At 43.1% G+C, this 23,727-nt stretch overlaps 1 long non-coding RNA gene across 2 annotated transcripts; it reads right to left on the reverse strand.

Annotated features, from left to right (window-relative positions):
- Positions 1-422: 422 nt before the first annotated feature.
- LOC117285303 lies at positions 423-23,727 on the reverse strand. Of its 2 annotated transcripts, XR_004516281.1 has the most exons (4): positions 23,691-23,727; positions 23,271-23,410; positions 4,520-4,598; positions 423-2,751 (listed from the first exon to the last, which is right to left on the reverse strand). It is a non-coding gene; the product is annotated as an uncharacterized LOC117285303 (long non-coding RNA). The 2 variants fall into 2 exon arrangements; XR_004516280.1 differs by lacking the exon at positions 423-2,751 and having other exon boundaries at positions 4,455-4,598.

The raw sequence follows: 23,727 nt of genomic DNA on the forward strand, positions 1-23,727 counted from the left end.
TAGTTACTTATTTATTCTTCCATTCCAGCAAACGTTGGACACCTGGCTCTTGGGACTACAATAATGAAATGTGAGCTCAGCCGCTACCTTGTAGGAGTTAAGGATTTTGTGGAGAGGAGAACCCTGTGAGCAGTTAAGTGTTACAACTGGGTCCATCATGTTGCAGAAACAACTAAAGTGCTCTGGGAGCCCCAAGAACAGAACGGCCCAGTGAGTCTGGGAAAGCTTCACCAACAAATCAGTGCATTTTAAAACCTGAGAAGGACAAGAAAATGTATAGATTATAAAAATGTGCAGCTTTTGTCCCATTTTATTTCTCTCTATACTGGATGCTTTCGGTTTTTTGAGACAGGGTCTCACTGTATAGTTGAGACTAACCTGGAACTCACTATGTAGCCCAGGCTGGTCTCAAACTCACAGCGATCCTCCTGCCTCAGCCTCCCAAGTGCTGGGATTACAGGCGTGCACCACCACACCCAGCTCTATACTGGATGCTTTCATGGGAGACATATAACAGGTCCTTGTGGGAAGAGACAGAAAGAAATTTCAAAAGCAATTAAGAGAGCTCAAATAATGGGGTTAATGCCAGTCACATATAAGTATCCTGCATATCTCAAAGACCCTAAAGTTTGTAACCTCAAATATTTTGGAATAAATTTCATAAGGCTATTACCAATAAACCCACTTTATAGCAAAAAGATAAAATAACGTAAAAGTTTGCTAAATTCCTCTCCAAGTTGATTAGGGAAGGCCATCCCTCCACCAACAGTGCTCAGAGTGCATGTGCCCCATGATTTTACTGGGCCACACTAGCTGACAGCCTGATCTTTGCCAATCTGATATCTTCCTTTTGTGCTGTTAATTTGCATTTCCATTATCATGAGTATAAATGGACATCTTTTCATGTGCTTAAAAGACATTTGGAACTTCCTGTGAACAGTCTGTACCTATCCTTTGCCCATTTTTTCTGAGACTGAAGAGGAATAAAAAGGATTTTTATAGATGGGGAAGAGGGAATAAAACAAAGCCACCAGGTAATTGTGGGGTACACAAAGACAGGGATAGGGGCATTGAAAAATAGCCTGAGGTGTTTAGCCTCTGTTCCAGTTGCCTGGGATTTTTCATCCAAGCCTCTCCTCCTCTTCCTGCCTAAGCAGCAGTCAGCTCTGAAACTAAGAGAAAAGCCTGGAGATTAAATTCTAGGTTTAGCATTGCAAATTTGAGCTTGGAATATGAAATGTCTGCGAAACCATTAGGCCCCTCTTTTGAGTCTGGTTTACCTCTAGGGGGTTGTTTTAAACATGACTGTAGATAGGAATAAGATTAGCAGTTTGTTGAATGCATTAAGAATAGGCTTGGGAGAAAATTGCCATAGAGTGATGGTCAGTGATATGAGTTAGGGATTTCTCTCTAGGACATGACATTCTTTTGTGTCATTTTTTTTGTCGTTTCTTCACTGGCTAGGGTTAAGTTCAAAGTCAAATGGACATGCATTTCAGTCTGAATCTGTTATCTTAGGAGGTCAAATATGGCCAAAGATTTGTTTTCAGGGTGGAGACAGAATCAGGGTTGTGGTTTTTTTGTTGAGGGGGGGTGTCTCTGTTGTCAGGTGGTTTTTATGATGGGATTTAAGTAGGTATTGGTGTTGCATCCTCTATGGTTTATAAAGTACTCAAAATATAGAAACTATGCAAAGTTGCTTTCAGAGGGTCTTGCAAACCTCACTGTCTGTTCTTTTACTCTCAAGGAGTTTATTGAACACCCCCTTCCAATAATCCTTGAATTAGGAAGGTTTCAGGTCATATCAGAGCTGATCCACACATTCCAAGATGGTAGACTCGAGCTAGTGAGTTAAAACTGAAGTGAGGATTAATTTTATGTGTCAGTTTGGCTGTGCCAAATATTCAAATATTATTTTGGATATTTCTTTTATGGCTATTTGGGGAGGGGGATGAGATTAACATATAAGTTTGTGGATGTTGAGTAAAGTAAAATGCCTTCTGTAATAGGGTTAGGCCTCATGCAATCAGCTGAAGGCCTTTAATAGCACAAAGACTGACCTCTGTGCAACAAGGAATCTGCCGGAATACTGCCTTTGGGCTCTTCCTTGGGTCTCCAGCCCTATCCTGAAGATTTTTGGACTAGCACTTTTGTGAGTCAATTCCTCAAAATCTCTCCCACCCAACTATGTATAAAATTGGTCTATTTCTCTGAAGAAGCAAGGCTAATACAATGACCAGTGAGCCCCTGATCTTTAAGGTGAGATCAGGATGACAGAGATACGGTGGGGGAGGTGGCTCCAATCAGGGAGACTTTCAGTGGGAAGTGGACAGAGTAGGATTCTGAATCCAAGTCAAGTTAAGGAGGAAGGGCCTTCTGGGAAGGGAAACACTTTTACAAGACCAGATGTACAAAGCTCCAACCCAGTAGGAGAGCAGTTTAGGGGTCATAGTTGCTCCAGGCACTAGCACCTCCCTGTGGTCACTGTCTCAGCTGCAATTGGACCCTTGTCAGTGGGAGTGTGTTTAATGCAGCTCCCTCCTTAGGACATAAGTGTGTGTCCATTACATATGCATTCCCTGTGCCTACTTAGTTCCATTCTTAGCATAAGCTTATGTTGAATAAATACTGTGGAATTAATTCACTTTGCTCTCTTAGTGAATTCTGATCTATAGCAGACTTAGTTCACCATCTTGTTTCAAAGAGTGTCAAGAACTTGGCAGTGATGATGATCATGAGAACTGCTTCTTCCTAAAGGAAAGACAATTTTATTACTTTCTGTTTCAAAATACATACTTGTAAATAATTCAGACAGTGCACAAAACTATAAAATAGAACATCTGCAGTTGCACTGCCCACAAATGAGATGAGAACAAAAATAATATTAAATCACCATTGGCTGTAAAAGGTGACACATTATTATTGCTCTGTTACTGGATCTTTCCTTATTCTTTTTTTTTTTTTTTTTTTTTTTTTTTTTTTAATTTTTTTTTTTTTTGGTACCGGTCCTTGTGCTTGCAAGGCAGGCCACCGAACTGCTGAGCTAAATCCCCAGCACTTCTTTCCTTATTCTTCCACCAAGACCCTGGAATGTATGGAGCACCTACTGTGTGTTAGTCAGTGTATATGACCTGAAACTCAAAGGGCAAGAAGACAAACACAGGGCATCCCCAGCTTTCCGGCACTGTTGCACTGACTGAGTTTTCTAGAATCAAAGCTTTCATGGGCTCTGGTGTTTCTGTGCCACATCTTCTTGGCTGCTGGAAGTGAACTCTTGTTTTTGTGCCTGAAAACACTTGTGCCAAAACTCTTTTTCCCTCAAATTGCAACGAAGAAACTTTTCAGAACATTTCTCCAAAGACATTTTCATGCATAAGTTTTTGAAAGACTGTTTTTATGACTTCCCTTAGGGCCCTCTGAAAACTCAGCCTCCTCAGTTTGCTGATGCTTTGGGTTATTGTGTCTGAAGATCACATTCTTCTACTAGGGAGTCGCTATTTAGTGAAAAACCTAACTGGTTCTATCTGATTGCTTTTCATTAAAAAAGAAAAAGGGACTTTTTTCTTAGTATGTAGAAAGGAATGTTTAGCACCGTATTTATGTTTGGACTGGGGAGGGGTGGTACTGAGGATCTAACCCCTGGCCTCGCACATGCTAGCTCCAGCTCCAGCCTCTTTTAAATTTTATTTTTTAATTTTTTATTTTTTGGTACCAGAGATCGAACTCGGGTCCTTGTGCTTGTAAGGCAGGCAGCAGAACCACTGAGCTAAACCCCCAGTCCTAAATTTTATTTTTTGATAAGCGGTCTCATTAAGTTTTGTAGGCTGGCCTCAGAGTTGGTAATCCTCCTGCCTCAGCCTCCCAGCTAGCTGAGAACACAGGCATGTGCCACTATTCTCAGCATGGGTTTTTATTTGTATTTGTTTATGGTCTATCTAAATTTTTTGGGGGGGACAAGTTCCATGAACACAAGATTGTATTTATTTAGGTGGTTTTGAAGATTGAAGTCAGGGTCTTTGCTATATCCCCAGCCCTTTAAAAGAAAAAATTGTGGGTTTTTTGTTTTGTTTTGTTGAGACAGGGTCTCTCTAAGTCACCCAGGCTGGGATCAAACTTGTGATCTTCCTATCTCAGCCTCCCAGAATGTTGAGATTATAGATACCACCACACCTGGCTTTAGGGTCCTTTTAGAGGGTCCCAACATGGAGCTTAACCCTCTTACACCAAGGAAAAACCTATTAGGATTTTCTGAAGTCTATCTTTTTCCCAGATTCATTTTATTCAAAACCTATGGATTGAATGGCGTGTGGTGGTGCATGCCTATAACCTCGGCAATCTGGGGGGGGCGGGGGTGCTGAGGCAGGAGGATCCATGTTTGGGCCCAGCCTGGACAATTTAGCAACCTAGCAAGACCCTATCTCAAAATAAAAACCTTTTAAGAGAAGGGTTGGGGATGTAGCTCAAGGCAAAGGTCCTGGATTCAATTCCCAGCGCGCACGTGCACACACACACTGTTAACCTGGTGAAGCAGACTGTTCCTCCTAGGACTGAACCGGTGGCTGCCTGGGGCTCCGTACTCTAATCCAGGTGCAGGCGTTCTAGGATGGTAAAGAAGAGAAATGCATTTGCCAGTGGCAACTCACTGTTCATGCAAATAGCAGACAAGTCCCACCAGCAAGGCCATGCTGGTGCCTGTGCTGAGCTCATTTGCCAACCTAACATGGGAGAGGAGGTCAATAATTTGGTTCTTTCCCTTTTCCTTTCCTTTCCTTTCTTTTTCACACAGAGATCAGAACTAGATTTTGTGGTTAATTTTTTTTTTAAAGTGTATTGTTTTCTTTCTGATACTCTCTAAAAGGTGGAAAATATAGAACTCACATGAGAAGATAGAAATCCCACAAACAGGGAGAGCTTGTAAGGAGACAGGGCTTGGGTCAGTATGGGGAAGAACTTATAACCGTTAAGAGTGAGCTCCTGGTCAGAGGGAGCATTTGACTTGCGTGGTCTCACCCAATTCTCAACAAATCTCCACGAAACTGTACCATTATTATTGTTAACTAATGCAGCACACTGCGGCTCAGAGATGCTAAGAAGCTTCTGATGAGTATAGAGCCAGGATTCAAGCTCAGGGGCTTAATGCCCACCTATTTTGGAGAGAACTAGGTAGAACGGAGTCAAAGCACACTTCAGAGTAACAAGCAGCAGAGCTTGGTGATGGATGGGTTTCTCCCATGAGCCCAACTAGGTAATTAATTCCATTTATTATCACTGGGACAACTAATTCAAAGGGAAAATTTGTTGTGAGTATAACTCAATGAGGGAAAAGCTGCAGATCAATTAATTGACACTAAAGTACTACTAATAATAGCAAACACTTATATGGCACTATCTATGTGCCATTACTCCTTATGGGACTCACTGAATCCTCACCAGAAACCTAAGAGGGAGAAACTATGCTGGATATGGCAGGGCACACTTGTAATTTTGGCACTTTGGGAGGCGGAGGCAAGAGGGTTGCAAGTTCAGTTCCTGCCTGGGCAATTTAGCAAGACCCTGTCTCAAAAAAGAAAATAAAAAAGACTAGGTGCCTTCCCACACTGGTGCCTGTAATCCCAGCACTTGGGAGGCTGGGGTGGGAGGATGGCTGGGAGTTTGGGGCCAGCCTGGGATACATAGTAAGTTCAAGGCCAGCCTGAACTACATAGAGAGACCTTATCTCAAAAAAAAACCCTAAAAAATAAAAGGGAGTGGGAATGTAGATCCCTTCAAAGTTCTGCATCCAAGCCCCCAGTCTCCTCTCTCCCTCCGTCCCTCCCTCTCTCTCTCTCTCTCTCTCTCTCTCTCTCTCTCACACACACACACACACACACACACACACACACACACACACACACACAGCATAGGGGAGGAGCTATTGTTATCATCTCTCTTTCCAAGATAAGGAAACTGAGGGCTGGGGACTTAGCTCAGTGGTTCCGCCACCTGACTTGCAAGTGCAAGGACTTCAGTTCGATCCCCGGTACCAAAAAACAAAACAAAACAAAAAAAAACAACAAGATAAGAAAACTGAGGTACAAAGAGCTCAAGGAATTCGCACATAGCCACACAGTAGAAAGTGTCAAAGGGAGGCTTCTAAATCTGGGCAGGCTAACAGCAGAAGGTGGGCTGTGAGCCGCAGGCCATGCAGCTTTGAGGGGCTTCTGCAATGTAAAAGCTCCCTACGGTATCTGAGGCCAGGCCTCAGCAAAACAGCCCAATTTCCTGAAAGCGCCAGAATTTATTTTTGCCTCTTAGGTCACTCTGTAAACCTGGGCAGTGAGACATAACATTGGCCCAAAGACACTGAAATAATAAAGCCTACAGGCCAACGTACTCAAGAGTTCAAGCCCAGCGTGGGAATCCCATGTCTGCAGTAAGTGGCTTAGTGGTTGGGCCTGGACTGCAAAAGGGAGTTCTTTGTCCAGACATTGTTTTCTGAACGGGTTGGGAGGTTGTTTGTAGGAATTTGAGGAATTATTTGAGAAGGAGCCCATAGGGAAACCTTTTTTAGGCTCCTGGTTAAATCTTTTCATTATGTAGATATAGCTTTCTAGGTGTTTAATAAAGCTCTACTTAATTAGGATGCCTGTGGAATTCTATTTGGAGGGATTCCTATTAACAGAAACCAGTGGCAGAGCAGTCACTGATGTCTTTTGTGTAATGGAGAATAGCTTTCCAAACACTCCTGCTCAGCCCCCTGTGACTGTGTTTTCTAAGATGGCTTTGAGCCCTTTCTCTTCCCACAGTGTAGATGGGGAAGAACCTGAAGCTGCCCACATTCCTTCTTCCTGTTTCACATCTTTCAAGGGCTGCTCTCTGCTCTGGTCCCCTTCCTAGGCCTACCTACAGCCTCTCACCTCCCTCCCCCCAAATTACAGCCTACAGGTTCTTTCCTGCCAGAAATACCTTTTATTTTTTTTTTTTTTAAGCATTAGGGAGGATTGAAAGTTTAAGCCTAGTCTGGGCAACTTAAAAATTTAATAAGACCCTGTCTCAGAATTAAAAAAAAATATTAAAGGGCATGGGATGTAGTTCAGTACCAAAAAACAAACAAACAAGCCTGGTGTGGCGGCGTACCCCTGTAATCCCAGCACTGGGGAGGCTGAGGCAGGAGTATCGCTGTGAGTTCGAGACCAGCCTGGGCTGCAAAATGAGTTCCAGGTCAGTCACGACTACATAGTGAGACCCTGTCTCAAAAAAACCAAAAAAAAAAAAAAAAACCAAAACAAGGACTGCAGACCCAGCTGACTTCTTGAGTATATTATGTACTGAGCCAAAATACTCAGCTAAGTTGCTTCCAAAGTCTTGATCCACAGAAACTATATGTTATGGTTTGGGTCTAAAATGTACCCCCAGCCGACAGAGTGAAGAGACAACCCACAAAGTGGGAAAACAAATTTTACCAGCTATTCAGATAAAGGACTATTATCTACAATATATGAAGAGCTAAAAAAAAAAAAAAGACCCCCCCAAATTAAAAAACCCAATGCAAAAAAGGGCATCTGAAATAAAAAGACACTTCTCAGATGAATAATTAGAAACAGCACATAAATATATGAAAAAATGTTCCACATCACTGGTCATTTGAGAGGTGCAAATTAAAACAACTCTGAGATTCCATCTCACTCCAGAAAGAATGGCTGCTATCAAGAAATCAACCAATAACAAATGTTGGTGGGGCTGTGGGGAGAAAGGAACCCTTCTCCAGTGTTGGTGGGAGTGCAGACTGGTGCAACCACTGTGGAAATCAGTGTGAAGGTTGCTCGCATTTCTAAAACCAGGGAGCTGGGGATTTAGCTCAGTGGCTCTGTGCCTGCCTGGCAAACACAAGGTCCTAAATTAAATCCCTGGTACCAGGGGGAAGAAAAACAAAAACAAAACAAAAAAAAGAAACTAAAACTAGAGGTCCCCCCCACAAAAAAAGAAAACAACAAAAACTAGAGGTTCCATTTGACCCAGCTATACTTCTTGGTATCTTCCCAAAAGAATTAAAAGCATCACACCACAGTGATACATGCACGCCCATGTTTATAGCAACACAGTTTGTAATAGCTACATCTTGGAAACAGCCCAAATGCCTATCAACTGGACAAACTGATAGGGAAGATGTTTTTATACAACGGAGTACTACTCTGCCATAAAGAAGAGTGACCTTCAGACACTTATAGCTAAATAGATGGACCTTGAGACCATACTCTTAAGTGAAACAAATCAGACATACGTATTTAAATACATTGTTTATCTGGTGTGAGAAACTGAAAGTGGAAATGAGGACTGAAATGTATAATGGATGTTGAGAAATGGAAAGAAAGTGTTCAGATGGGAAGGGGAATAAGGGAGGAGGGAGGGAGAAAGGAAGGAAGGGACAAGAAAAAAATGAAAATAGGCTGGGAGTGGTGGCGCACGCCTGTAATCCCAGCGCTTGGGAGGCTGAGGCAGGAGGATCGCTGTGAGTTCAAGACCAGCCTGGGCTACATAGTGAGTTTCAGGTCAGTCTCAAATACATAGTGAGACCCTGTCTCAAAAAAACAACAAAAAAAAAAAGTGGGGAGGACACAAAGAGGCGCTACATTGAGTTTCAGGTCAGTCTCAAATACATAGTGAGACCCTGTCTCAAAAAAACAACAAAAAAAAAAAGTGGGGAGGACACAAAGCTTTAAAGCTTTTGTACATAGAGAAGGGAGGGCACTTGAGGAGGGATGGGATAAAATTTATTCAAATAAAATAAATATACCCCCAAAACGCTCAGGTGTTGAAGTCTTGGCCCCCTGTATAGCAATGTTCAGGGGTCTGGATTTGGGTATTGATTGTATCATGAGGTCTCTGGTCTTATCAATGCATTCATTGATAGGTTCATAATTGAATGGACTGTTGGGAGTTGGTGGAAACTATAGGAGGTTGGAGGGAATAGGTCACTGGGAGCGTGTCTTAGAAGGGTACATCTTGTCCCCTTCCCCACCAGCTTTAGGCTGCCGTGAGGCAAGCTTGCTTTGCTCTGCCACGCCTTCTGCCTTGATGTCCTGCCTCACCACAGGCCCAGAAACTATGAAGCCAGCTGGCCACGGACTGAAACTTCCGAAACCATTAGCTAAAATAAATCTTTCCTCTTTTAAACTGTCCTCAGGTATTTTGTCACAACAATGAAAAGCTGACTAACAGACTGTGTGCAATGATAAGTGTTTGCTGTTGTTTTATGCTCCTAAGTGTTGGGGGGAAATTAATGTTATGTTGTTTCTTCCCAGCAACAATTCTCTGTGTCAACTTGTGCGTAATTATACTCATCCATTGCATAATGGCATGTGGGAATGTGTATGCAATGGTGCCAAGTGACATCAAAGCTGTCTTTGTTTGAGTAGGTGCACAACTATGATGTTTGCACAGGTAGACACTGTGATGTTCGCACAATACAGCATCTTACAGAACGTTGTCTTGCCAGTAAGTGGCACTAGACTATACTTACTATTTACTCATGGCTACCTCATGTGGTTGGTGGGTTCCTGTCTACATACTAGGGTCAGTTTATGCCCTGGGTTTAGCACTTGCTCCACTGAAAGCAAGAAGAGGAAGCACCATCTCTCTCTCTCCCTCCCCCTCCTCCCCTTGCTCTCTGATATATATCTGACATAAATATGTAGTTCTAGATATCATATATACTTATAGCTATAAATTAACTTTACATTGAGGATTTTTGTTTTCTTCTGTTTTTTTCTTTGTTTTTGTGGTACTGGGATTGAACCCTGGGCCCTTATATTGAGCTACATCCCCAGCCCTTTAGTTACGGCTTGTATCTAGGTGTCCCCCCTGAAAACAGTGGTCATAGGTGGGGCTTTTGGAAGTGGCTTGCTGCCTGCTGCCTGCCATGTCATGGACTGGCTCTCCTCTGCCATGCTGCCCTGCCTTGGAACCAGCTGAATATGAACTAAAATACGGACTGAAACCTTGATAAACTGCAAGCTGAAATGAACCTTTCCTTCTTAAACTTTAGAGTCAGTTATTTTGTCTCCGCAATGTGAAAGTAACTAAGACATTTTAAAGTTTCTATTTATTTATTTACTGGTACCAGGGATCGAACTCTGGACCTTGCACTTTCAAGGGAGGTGGTGGAACCACTGAGATAAATCCCCAGCCCTAAAATTTCTTTTTATTTTGAGACAGGATCTCACTAAATTACTAAGTTGCCCAGGCCAAGTACAAACTTATGAATCTCTTGCCTCAGTTTCCCAGGGTTCTGAGATTACAGATGTGTGCCACCTCCCCTGGCATCAGCCCTTTTAAAAACTTTATTTTGAGCTGGGGATTTAGCTCAGTGGTTCCACCACCTGCCTCGCAAGCGCAAGATCCCGAGTTCAATCCCTGGTACAAAAAAAAAATTTGTTTTTAATTTTGATATAGGGTCATGTTAAGTTGCCCAGGCTGAGTTGAGATCCTCCTGCATTAGCCTCTCAACTAGCTGAGATTTTATGAAACTTTTACATAAATTTATGAAAAAAGCACATTTTAAAAATTCTTTCTCATATATGGGACCAATAGATTAATTTATTTAACAGGTACTGAGTTCCTGCTACATAGAAGAAGTTAGAAGGCATAAAAAGGAAGCAGAAACTAACCCTTCCTGTAGAGAATTCATAATCTAATAGGGGTACTCAAACGTTCACATACATAAAATACTATGCAGAAACTTCTAAAGCCCCATACATGGGACCTTGCAGTGGCCTTGTCCTGAGTGTAATGTACTAAAAGCTTTAAATGGTACACATGTGTGCAGGTATTTATGCTTACCTCCACCTCCCAGAGCTGTACATGGCAAATTTCATTACTCTTGGCACAAGATATTTATTTAACGACGCTCACTGTGCCTTGCAACCTTATGAGGAAAATGGAGTGGTTAGTGTCTAGGTCCTAGAAAGTCTCCTGGATTTGAATCCTGGCTCCATTACTTGCTGTGAAGTGATCTTGGTGAAGTCACTGGCTGCCCGTGACTCAGTTTCCTGACATGAAGTGTGGTTCATAATAGTAGCTAGTAACAGTACCAAACAATAGTGTTAGCAGCGTTATCATAAGGATGTCATAAGGTAACATGTGCTGCACTTGGAATAGTGCCTGACATGATAAACACTAAAATGTCAACTCATTACTGTCACTACAATGATCCCCGTTTTACAAAGAAATAAAGGCTTGGAGGTATTAATTAAGCCATGTCTGTGTTTTAATTGTATCACTCTAACATCACCAGAAAAAGTGGAAAAGCAAGGCAGACCAAGATTTGTATCAGAGCATTTTCTCGTAAGGTAAAGATAAAAAAGTGTTTGTTTATATCCAAATTGCATAAAATGGTGGAGAACCTCCTGAAAACAGTCTGTTCTCAACCAAGGTTAAGGAACCCTAGCACCACTCCTTTTTATTACTTTCCTTCTTACAGAATTGGTTGCTTCTGTCAGAGAAGCCCCCTGGGTGGGTACATAGATGGTTTGGCTATTGGAGCAGCCTTTTTTGCACGACTTACAAGGCAGTTTATAGCACAATTTTGAAATACCAGGGATAGCAGGATTACTAATCATGCTGCCTGCTGATGTAAACTCTATTTAGATACACTGCTTTAAAAATAACCTAAAATACAATTACCACCAGGAAGACGGGGCTGGTTGAATGACTACAGAAATATCATTGAGGTAATTCATTAACTAATTACAGCGCTCCACAAACACATCCTCCTTCAAGGCAGTGGCTGGAGGGATGACTCACAGGGCCGGGCTCAGGGGCCAGGAGGGTGTTCAATTCTCTCTCCTGGCACCAGGATCACAAGGTGGCACCCTTGACTGACAGACTAACTTCCTTCCTTGCTGTCTGTAGCATCTGTGGGAAGGCTACGGAAGCCCAGAAATACTTCCATGGCATCAGCCAACCTTACTGCTCCCCTCTTGACTCACTGCATCTATAATTCAACACAGACTTTCAGAGAGCTTGGAAAGGGCAGGCAGGTGGCTGGTCACTCGTGTAGTTTGAATCTGTTTCTTTACTAGTTGAGCAATGCATGGGAGAATTATTTACTGGGGTCAGAAGGGTCCCCCTGCCCTGCTGCCTGGGGAGCACCTGCCAGAGGTGTGAGCTCTCACTAGTCCAGCAGGCAGGTTGTGCAGCCAACTTTCAAGGATGTTTGAAAGTGTTTAAAGTTGTACAGGTGTTTGTGAAGCATACAAAAGTCATCTTCTGAATCTGCAGAAAAGTGGGAAGAGAGGTAGCTACTTCAAAGACTTATTGGATCGGGTGACATGAGAAACGTAAAGTTTTTAGGATGTTTGCCAAGAAGCCAGTAAATGTACAGGCTATTCTTCTCCTTGTTACCTGACTTGACACACTTCCACGTGGCCTTTGCAGGAGAGCAGATCCCGGCTCTGCCCCTTCCCTCTGTGTGCAGCTCTGTCAGCCAACATTGTACTGCCATGGTACTGAAGACCAACTACTCCAAATTCTGGGCAGGAACAAGTTCCGGACGTTTAAACTCAACAGCGGTAGCAGACTATCCTCTGCCCAGCAAAGGTCTCCCTAGAGACCCTGTTTAGATCTGCCAGGCCTCCCTCCCTACCTTTAAAAGCAAACAAACACACAAACACTTTACATCTACCTGGCTGTACTACCCTATTTTTCTGTTTTCGTCCAAACTAGTAAATGTCAGACATTTCTCGGGTCAAAGACAGGATTGACATTTCTCACGCTAGTAAACATACCCGTCTGGATTCAACACAGGGAGCATTAGGGTTCCAACCATTTGCTGTAATCAGCTTGAATGGTCTAGGCAGCAAGCTTGGAAATTAAATTCTAGAAGTGATTTTCCTGTCCTGAAAGCTGTTTCAATTACAATTTCTTGCAGACGAACCTCCGCTAAGCAGCAAACCTACAAGCCCTGGCCCTTACGTAATGAGTCTGCCCAAGGGGAGCCTGGCCCTGACCCAAGGAAGACTCCACCTGCAGGCAGAGAACACAACCACTGAAGAAAGTGCGGGATCTGGGCCGCCGGGCACCTGTGGCCAAAAAGGACCCAGAGGTTCTGAGCAATCGGTCCTTAAAGGCTTTTGGTCCAACGCAGGGGACCAGTAGGTCTTTTCCATGTAATGGTGATAAAGCCTCGTGCTATGGAAGCATTAGATCGGTTTGGGATTGAGAAGATGTGACCTGGAGCTGGTATGGTGGAGCACGCCTGGAATCCCAGCACTCAGGAGGCTGAGGCAGGAAGATCACAGCAAGTTCGAGGCCAGCCTGGACTACATAGTGAGTGCAAGGCCAGGCTGAACTACACTGAGAGAACCTGTGCAAAAGAAAACAAACAAGAGAAGGGCTGGGGATTTAGCTCAGTGGTGCCGCTGTCTGCCTCACAAGCACAATGTTTCAAGTTCAATCCCTGGTGAGAAGGGGCGGGGAGAGAGGGAGAGGGAGAGAGGAGGAAGGAGGAGAAGGAGGAGGAGGAGGAAGAAGTTGTGACCTCAAGTTGAGTCTCCATGATTAAATAGTCAGGAGGGAAGTAAAAATAATTAAGAGGTATTACGTATTATATACCAGCTCCCCACAATGACTGTAATAATTATGTACTGCCAACATGTACTAACAAAAATAAATAATAGCTTTGTAAAGAGAAGTGGGAAGGGTATTTCAAATAGAAAGAGCAGGCAAAGACCAAAAGCAACAGAGCACATGGGTATGTGCACGAATGTGCGTGTGTGTAACTCCAGCCGGCCCAGGATTCAAGAGCAAGGAACACGGTGCCAGCAGACTAGCCGGGCACACCTTTGCCCTTCACCATCATATTTTAACATCAGAAAGTCCTTTAGACACTGTCCCAGGATTTGCCTTTCAAGACACCAGGCTTCTTGTGCATGAGAGATAGAGGAACCCTTTGGGCCCTCCCAAATGTGATTTTCTTTGTATTTCCAAACTCCATCTTTAAAGTGGGCAATGGGTCCTTGAAATTAGAATCAGGCTTCAGTGGGTGTCAGAATAGTCAGTTCACAAAGGCAGAGGAGCTTCCAGGGAACCTTCAGGGCATAGCAATCGATCCTACAAGGTCTTGGCTGCAGGTCACAGGGGTGCTTTTCAGAGCAGTTTCAGGGATCCATGCGGAGGTGGCCCTGGTGTGAACTGCTTGGGAATAATACATCACTGAAGACTCCTCCGGTGTGGAAATGACTTGGGAGCTGGACAGAGGCTCTTCTTAAAGTTGAGTCGCAAAGCCTGTACTTGTTCCTTTTTTTCTATGCTTCCCTATTTGGGTGAAGGATGCTGAAGAAGTGGGGCTGAAGGTGTGCCATCAGCATGCCCACAGTCAGTGTTAGTAGAGGTCAGGCAAACCTGTGTTCACATAAGCCCTAAAGGTGCAGTGGTCTGTGGGACTTTAGTTACTTAATTTCACTAAGTACCAAGTTCTTTGCTATTAAAATGGGGGCAATTAAGCTCATGGGTTGCTGTGGATATCAAAAGAATATTTATGTGAGATCTGGCATCACAGTGAGAGTTTAATAATAATGAATTTATCCAGGTGCAACTGAATAAAAGATTGTAGTTTTGTCTACTTTTGAATTTTTCTGGCCAGTCAGGTCACACAAGTAGGGCCCACAGCCATGACTCCTGAGGCCCTCCCACCAGCCCTTTCCGCTTCTCTGTGCTTCTGAGCTCTGCACATGAGCCAGTGGCTTCCTAACCACCTTCTCCACACAAGGCTGTGGGACGAAGGGCACCCGGCCAAAAGACACAGCCTGGGTTCTCATTTACTACCGTAATAGAAGGTGAACATTTCCACTGCTCTTCTCAATTTTGAAATCACAGAAGCAGGGAAGATTTAGCGTTATTTTCTTTTTTGAGGTTAAAAATATAGACCCAGGCTGAGGACAGAGCTCAGTTGTAGAGAACTTGCCCATGGCTCTGAAGTTGAGCCCTATCAAACAGAAACAAAAAACCCCTCAAACACTATAGGACATAAGTTGAAATACTTTGCTGATGCTTCTCCTTCTCCTCCTCCACCTCCTCCTTCTTTTTCTTTTTCTTTTTGAGACTAGGTCTCACTATGTAGTTCAGGCAGATCTTAAACTCACTGTGCAGCCCAGGCTGGTCTCAAACTCATGGCCATCCTCCTGCCTCAGCCTCCCAAGTGCTGGGGTTACAGGTGTGCACCACCATGACCTGCTACTTTGCTTCTTCTGGTCTCAATTTCCTAACCTGTGAAGCCTCTTAGGGTTATTGTGGAGATTAAATGAAAACATATGAAACACACTGGCAGAAAACAAGCACCTGACATGTCATGGCATTTATTATAATAGTATTCTGCTTTCGGAGTGGACTTAAGGTTTTTCCCCAGAAATATTCCATGTTTACAACAAAAATACACTGACATACACCTGAGCACAGAACAATGCTATATTTAATGTTCTTCAACTCACTGTTTTCACTTAGCAGTAATCTTGGGCATATGTCATATTAATGCGGATCGATTCTTCCACCTTCTATCTGAATGACTGAGCAATATTTCACTGAATGAGTATACCGTAATTTATATGTCAAAGGGAAATATTTAAAATCTATAATTACATATTTATTCGGAGATTTTATATTTAAAAATGCATGTGAACAACCATTGGAATAATTCAAACACACTTGCAGCATTTACAGATCCTGTAAACTTGACCCACACCATGTACAAACAATGCCTCTGAGGCAAACTGGATCTTCAAATCAATAGCAGTGTGAAGGAAGGAATCACAGAACTAGATTTGTCATTGGAAACACACTCTGAAGAGTGTACTGTGAAGAAAAATCTGAAAAGGGTAACGTAATAAGGAAAAAGGGTTGTTAAAGTATCGCTGGTTGAAATTTGAGCTGGGGGTATCAAAGAAACAAGAAAATTAGATAGGTACATTATACATTCCCTGAAATCGATAATATACTGTCTCAATAAATGTAAAATGACTACTATTATAGAAAGTATGATCCATGATACAGTAATATTAAAATATAATTTAATAACAAAATAGGTATCTGGAAAGACTCCAAATATTTGGAATTAAACAATATACTTCTACACCATTTATTGGTCAAAGGAGAACTATTAAAGCAACAGACAATAAAGGAAAAAAATCCATAGCAGTGTGGGCCAGAACCGACATGCATGCCTAAGGGGTAAGTTAAAAACAGTGCAACTTACTATACTTTCTCCAGACTAATTTGGAACAGAATGGAGCATTAAAGGAGGTGTGATCATTGTTTGTTCAAGCTTTTGAGTACAATATAAAAGGACCAGTGGTTTTACTATTATATTTTCCGTTTGGTTTCCCAGCACCTCAAATTCAATCCATGTCCTGCTGTTCAAAGGTATTTTGAAATGTGCCAAGTCTTAATTGAAGTGGAGGTGCCTGAAACCAGAGTTAATATCAGGAGCAATAGGGAGTCCAATTTATGGAGGTAAACTGTTGCTAGCTCTGCATTTCAAGTCCTTTTGGCTCCCAGGGCCACGGAAGTTCTGGTTGTAGACTGAGCTGGATGGAGTCAGACATACAGCTCTAGTGATTCTGCTGAACTTTGGATTCCCTTGGAACACAAGAAAAGGGTTGTGCTAAAGGGTCCAGGGGCCCATGTCAGACAGTACCTGACATGACTTCCACCAGGAATTATGAATGCTGCTGAATACACCAGCTACTGTTCTGGAAGCTAGAGACACAATGGACAATAGGATGAGACTGAGTCTCCGTCCTTGCAGAGCTTAAATTCTTCTTTACAGGATTGATATAAATAAGCAAGTACAAAAAATTGAGCATTTCATTAACACCAATAAACAGAGCGATGGAAAGAGAGTTGCTATGAGTCCATTTTCTGTTACAATAACAAAATACCTCATCATAGACCCGTCAGCCCCCTGATATGGGCACGCATGGGATCCTGCTGTGAGTTCCAGACCTTTGACCACATTCTTTACATCTCCAGTGTGCTGAAAGACCCCCTGCACTCTTCCACACCTGAGTCTGCATTAGGACAACTTTGAGGACTTCCAGGGAGATGGTAGAGTGGTGAACAGCAAAGAAACAGCCTCTCTGAGATTTGGTTCCCAGACTCTGGGATACAGCGTTAGGAAGGGAAGAAGGAGCAAAGTGGGTCCCCAGGACGCAGAAAAGATCCGAAGTGAGAAGTGAAGGCCAGGAGGAGAGTGAAGAGAGAGACCTCAGTGCAGAAGAAAGAGATGGCAAGCAGCACTTTCTCCCTAAGCCCTGTCTCACAGTGTGGGAGGGGCAGCTCTAATCTACAGGTGCACAGTGATTACTGGTACCCCGGGGGCCACCACAGAAAAATGTACTAATGGAACAGAGCAGTGGGCACAGCGGACTGCAGTGGTTGGTGAGATTTTTAGGTTCATAGTGGCACAGTTTGTCATAGCTAAATCTTGGGTGACCTTGGTGTTTATATATCACTTTATATATAACTCTTCTGGGAAGATAAAAAGAAGGGGAATGGCTGGGTCAAATAGAACGTCTAGTTTGCTTCCCTTTCAATTTGGGGAAGGAGTTTGAGAAGGAGTGGCATTAGGTTTCCTCTAAATTCCAGGTAGATTCAACAATGGATCTGTCAGGACCTGGGCTTTTCTTTGTTGGTAGGTTTTTAATTGTATCTTCAATTTTCTTGATTAATATTAGCTTATTTAGAATTTTTATATCTTCTTCGTTCAGTTTGGTACTTCAGGAATCTAGGTATCTGGAATCTGTCCATTCTTGTGTGTTTTCCATTTTATCAGAGTCCAGGTTCTCAAAGTAGGTACTGATGATCTTCTGGATCTCTGCAGGATCTGTTGTGATTTCACCTTTTCATTCCTACTTGCATGGATTTGAGTCTTTTCTTTCCTTTTTTTTTGATAAGGCTGGCTAAAGGTTTGTCAATCCTATTTAATCTTTCAGAGAAGCAACGCTTGGAGTCCTTGATTCTTTGTATTGTTCTGTTAGTTTCCATTGCATTAATTTCTGCTCTGATCTTATCCCTTCTATGACACTTCTAGCTAAATGAATGCACCTTGAGACCATACTCTTAAGTGAAATAAATCGGACACATGTTCAAATATCACATTGTTTCTTTGATGTGAGAAACCAAGAGTGTAAATGAGGACCAAAATGTGTAATGGATAGTGGGAGATGGGAAGAAAATGTTCAAATGAGCAGGAGAACAAGGGGGGAGCAGGGGAAAAGGAAAGATGGGATGAGAAAAAAAAGAATAGAAGAAAAAAATGGAAAGAAAGCTTTTATAAATAAGAAGGGGAAGGGGGGGTTGAAGGAAGAGAAGGAGAACGGGGGAAAATGAAGCAAGATAATATGTACAGGTGTAAATTCTCTACGATGAATGTTATCATTATGTATCTCTAAAATGAACCCCCCAAAATACCTGGGGCTGGTTATTTTATAGAGGAAAGAGTTCTATTTAGCTCCTACAAGCAATGGAGTAGATTGATTTCTATCTCTCCAAAAAGATCCCTTGACTGATGGGTCAGGAAGGTATTGAAAGGAAGGAAACCCATGAGGAAGGAGCCTGCTGTTTCCCCCGTAAAAGATGGCACCAGTGGGGGCAGCCGCAGAGGTATAGCCTGAGTGTAATCCCTCCAGCAGGTCAGAGCCCACAGGAGGCTCCAGAGTACAAAGCTCTCCAGAACCCAGAGTCGACCGCTTATCAGTTATCCGCAGAGCACCCGCCCAGCACAAGGACGAAGTGTCTGCAATGAGATTTAGAGGCCCACTACAGTGCCTGCCTCACTGAGGAGACCAAACATATCCACGTGAGGAATTAAACTCTCAGATGCCAGGCCTCAGCCAGGATGAGTGTGGGCACTAGCGTCACAGGAAGCAGGGACAAGTTTGTCGGCACTCCAGATGCCTGGCTTTGGGACCCCAGGCAAAACCGTGAACTGCACTTTCCCTTCCCATGCCAGGAAGACAAGCCGACCCCGTCTCCCACACTGACACTCTACCCAGACCCCTTTGGCAGCATTGGCTTCCCCCACACACATCTGGTTTTTATTTATGGTTCTGGGGATTAGAACCGGGACCTCATGAACGCCAGGCGAGCACGTCACCACTGAGCTACCCACAGCCCCATATCTGTTTTCTGAAGAAGTGCTGAAACCAAAATGGATGCTCAGCTTTTGGTCTGTGTAAGAGATATTTACAGCCTGCTTCTACCTGATGACCTTGGCCAGCAACCCTCTGCGGCTGGTGAATAGAAGGTCACACATGTCACAGGCTCCAGACTAAGCCAGAGCTATATATGTTCCAAGAAGGAAAACATCTCAAGACCTCCTGGAGAGGAGAGGCCTGGGGCTGACCTTGGACAGTGTTTAGAGGCTGGCTTTGAGGATGGAGGGCATCTGACACATGAGAAAAGATGTGGAGCGTTCAGAACACAGTACTGGCTCAATCTGGATGGAGTGAAAGGCAGAGTCTTATAAGAGGACACAGAATGGAGCTGTGACACAGAAGCAAATCACAAATACAATCTGAGTGTTTGAGATATAGGTGATGAGAGTCATTTAACTGTTAACGGAGGTGTAGCTTTACTTTAAGGTCTTTGAAGACCTTTCTCTCTGGTGTTCAGCAATTTCTTTTTCTTGGTTTTTTTTTTTTTCTTTCTTCTTTTTATTCTTTTGAGACAGGGTCTCACTATACAGTTCAGGCTGGCCTTGAACTCACTATGTAGCCCAGGCTGGCCTCAAACTTATGCTGATCCTCCTGCCTCAGCCTCCTGAGTGCTGGGATACAGGCATGTGTCACCACGCCCGGCCAGCAATTTCATTATATTGTGTTGAGGTGCAGATTTCTTTCTAACATATCTAGTATACATTGTGTTTTCCTAATGAGATAGGAAACTAGGGCATGGCAAAACTGGCTGGGAAAGTAGGCATGACCTGTTAATTACAAAGACCCTGGAACATGTGTGCAGAATAGTTCCCAAAACCCCACATATGGGCTTCTCCTGAAAAACTTGAGCAAGTTCTCTACAGGATGGCCTAGACCTGACATCAGCTTGAGGCGTGGGATCCCAGCACCACCTCTCGGGACTCATAGATAGAAGTTCTTGTAGATTTCCTTGAGATTTGGAGAGTATGAAAGGACACCGAGGCCAAGAAGAACCTCCTATCATAACCGCCGTACTCTCTCCAGGGTGATCTTTTTTTTTTTTTTTTCCTTTTTCCTTTTTTAACTTGGCCCAAGCTCACCCTGCAAGGCCAGTTTCTCCCCCACTCTTCTTCACTTTTACTTTCTGAAATACACTTTGTCCCTGCTTCTTGCTCGTTTTGTTTAGCTCTTTGTTCACAACCAGAAATACTTGGAATCCAACTCCAAAGGGAGAGGTGAGCAACCCATGTTTAGTTGGCGAGCCACTTTCAGAAAGAAGCAGGCTACCTGGTAACACTGTCGTTACGGCTGAACTGCGTCTCCCCACCGATTCCTATGTTGCAGTTCAGTACCTCAGGAGGTGGCTGTGTTTGGAGACCGGGACGGGGTCTTTAATGGGGAAATGAAGTTAAATGACGTTAGCAGGGTGAGTCCTAATCCAATCTGACTGGTGTTTTTGTACAAAGGGCAGATTAGAACACATATACACAGAGGAAAGACTATCAAAGACATAAGGAGAAAAAACAGCTCTCTGCAAGCCAAGTAGATGGTTAGGAGAAACCAACTCTGTTGGCACCTTGATCTCACACTTCTAGCCTCTAGAATTGTAAAAAAATAATTAATGTTTTATTTTTTTGTTTTTTTGGTACTGGGGATCGAACTCGGGTCCTTGTGCTTATGGGGCAGGCACCAGAACCATTGAGCTAAATCCCCAGCCCTAGAATTGTAAAATAAATAAATAAATAAAGTTTAGTTTTTTAAATAACTTCCTCTGGGATACTTTGTTAGGAAGGTACTAGCAAATTAATATACCTATCTCTAAACATGTATGTCTTTCACACCTTGGAAAATCCCCAACACCTTTCTTCAGCTATACTGCCTTGTGGGAGCCGGGCCATGGCCCTCTAGGAGTTTGTCATGTAAAAGGAAACTTCTTCACCTCTACACTCAAGGCATTGATACAATCTGTAACATTCTAGGACTCTGCTTGTTAAACTTGTTGCTGCAATGGGAGAAACTCAAGGAGACAGCCAAAGATCTGATGTTCTTTGCAAAGAATCAGAAAATCTGATCTTTGCATAAAAGATACAAATAGTTGCTTGGTGCTTCCTGTTGATGTGAACCTATGAAAGGAGCTGTTTCTGAGAAATAAATCAGACTTCTCTTGGTCTCCACTCAGGCTCGAGTGTTCTTTCCTTTCTCAATCCTCACTCCCCGACACACGCATGTTCGTGTTGTGACGGCTGGACCACCACACTGCGTCTTATTCTTTTTGTTTTATTTTTTGACACAGTGCTCACTCTGCAGTTCAGGCTGGCCTTGGACTCACGATGTAGCCCAGGCTGGTCTTGAACTTGTGGCAATCTTCCTGCCTCAGCCTCCTAAGTGCTGGGATATGGGAGTGCGCCACCACACACAGTTCTCTTTTCTCTTTTGCTGTTCCCTCCTGGTCTTCAATTTGATGTATATCAGATTTTAATATTCTTTCGCCCATGTTGCAGACCTTTCTCATATTTCCCTTCTTTCCCTCTGTGATGTTGGTGGGGTTATTTCCTTAGATCTTTCAGTTTACTCGCTTTCTCAATATTTTTGTTAAATGTGAGTTTAATCTATCTTTTATTTTGCTGTTTCTATGAGATAGAGTCTCGCTAGGCAGCCCAGACTGGCCTGAAACCTTCAGCAATCCTGCTCGGCCTCAGCCTCCTGAGTGCTGGGTAACTGCTACCATGCCTGGCTAGTCTTTTGGTTTTGTTTTGTTTTTGTACTGGGGATCTAACTCCAGACCTTGGGCTTGCAAGCCAGGTGGCAGCACCGCTGAGCTAAATCCCCTGCCCTCTATCTTTTAAAATTGCTCAAACAATTATATTTTTTGTTTTTACAGTTTCATTTCCTTTTCAAATCTAGTCTTTCATTTCTTGAGAACAATCAGATTGCTTACCAGAGAATGACAAACTAACAAGGAAAATTCTTATTACCCAGAATAAAACCCAGAAGAAAAAGAGTAGTCCAGGACTTTAAAATGTTCAGGGAAAATAAAGAATGAAAGTAAGATTTAAAATTAAAAATTTTAGCCAGGTATGGTGGCACATGCCTATAATCCCAGACACTCTGGAGGCTGAGGTAGAAGGATCACAGATTCAAGGCCAGCTGGGTGTTGTGGTGCGTGTCTGTAACCCCAGCACTCTAGAGGCTGAGGCAGGAGAATTGCATGCATTTGAGGTCAGCCTGAGTTACATGGGGGGGCGGTCGCAGAAAAAAAAAAAAAAGATAAGAAACCTCACCCCATCCCCCCAAAAAGCAAATCCAAGGTCAGCCTGGGTAACTTAGTGAAAGCCTGTATCAAAATATAAAATTTGTAGGCCGGGCATGGTGGTGCATGCCTGTAATCCCAGCCCTCCGGAGGCTGAGGCAGGAGGATCACTGTGAGTTTGAGACCAGCCTGGGCTACATAGTGAGTTCCAGGTCAATCTCAACTACATAGTGAGACCCTGTCTCAAAAAAAAAGAAAAACAAAAACAAAATATAAAATTTGTTTGTTTGAGACAGGGTCTCGCTATGTAGTTCAGGCTGGTTATGAACTCACTATGTAGCTCAGGTTGGCCTCAAACTTGCAGCAATCTTCCTGCCTTGGCTTCAAAGCATTTTTAAAGGCTTCTCATTGTAGCTCAGTGGTAGATCATTTTCACTAGAAATTGGTTGTAATCCCCTCCCCAAATACAAATAAATAAACCTGATTGCTCTTATGATCACTGACTAGTAATAAAAGGATATTAAAAGGGTTGGTGGAAAAGAAACTTTTATAATCGTTAGTCATGGTGGATTCAGGCAAGACTCATCACTAAAAACTAAACCCAGTAGCGGAAATAATGTTTGTTTTTTGTTTTTTGTTTTTTTTTTTTTTTTTGGTTTTTTTGAGACAGGGTCTCACTGTGTAGTTGAGACTGACCTGGAACTCACTATGTAGCCCAGGCTGGTCTTGAACTCACAGTGATCCTCCTGCCTCAGCCTCCCGAGTGCTGGGATTACGGGCGTGCACCACCATGCCCGGCCTCATTAGGGAAATAATGTGAGGAAAAGAGTATTTCAATGAATTTAAGAGATTACCTCGCTTCTTTTCCATTGTTCTCACTTCTCGCCACTGCCTGTAGAGAGGTCCTCGCCCTCTGAGCTCCTTGTTGCCATGCCTTGAAAAATGGAGAGAATAAAGGATTTCCTGCTCATAGCCAGGTGGAAGGACACCCAATCTGTAGAGATACAGAAGAACAAAGACAATGTGAAGTTTAAAGTTCAATGAACCATCAAGCTGCGGATTTAGCTCAGTGGTGCCACCGCCTGCCTCAGAAGCAGTACGTCCCGAGTTTGATCCCCAGTATTAAAAAAAAAAAAATTCGATCCACCTTGCTCATCACATGCAAAGAGAAGGCAGAGAAGTTGAAGCAGGCTTGTTAGTAAAGGAGCGGAAATGAACCAGATGGACTGATGTGAAGCAGATTAAAAAGCTTTAAAAGTCAAGAAAAAAATTACCTGGGCCGGGGATTTAGCTCAGTGGTGCCACTGTCTG

Source organism: Fukomys damarensis, unplaced genomic scaffold, assembly GCF_012274545.1.
Source record: "Fukomys damarensis isolate Sample0158 unplaced genomic scaffold, DMR_v1.0_HiC HiC_scaffold_8, whole genome shotgun sequence".
Taxonomy (NCBI): Eukaryota; Metazoa; Chordata; class Mammalia; order Rodentia; family Bathyergidae; genus Fukomys; species Fukomys damarensis.